Source organism: Gavialis gangeticus, unplaced genomic scaffold (genome assembly GCF_001723915.1).
Source record: "Gavialis gangeticus isolate Ggan-Ray unplaced genomic scaffold, GavGan_comp1, whole genome shotgun sequence".
Taxonomy (NCBI): Eukaryota; Metazoa; Chordata; order Crocodylia; family Gavialidae; genus Gavialis; species Gavialis gangeticus.
The window spans coordinates 953,467-953,724 of NW_017728960.1; positions in this window are offsets into that span (position 1 = coordinate 953,467).

A 258-nucleotide genomic window follows, 5' to 3' on the forward strand; every position below is an offset into this window, starting at 1 on the left:
GTTTTGCTCGCTTTATTAGCCGCAGCATCACACTGAAGGCTCATGTTCATCTTGTGGTCAACCATAACCCCCAAGTCCCTTTCTTGGGCAATGGTGAGGCCCAGCACAGGTTGGCTGAGGCTCCAGGCTCACTCAGGTTGCTCCAGTTCCTGTGGTCCTCTATTGCCCTGGGCGGCAGCGAATCATGAGGTGAATGAGGGCACTATACACGTGCTGCCGCTGGGTGCTGAATGCAGCAGGTGGACATGCTCCAGCCGG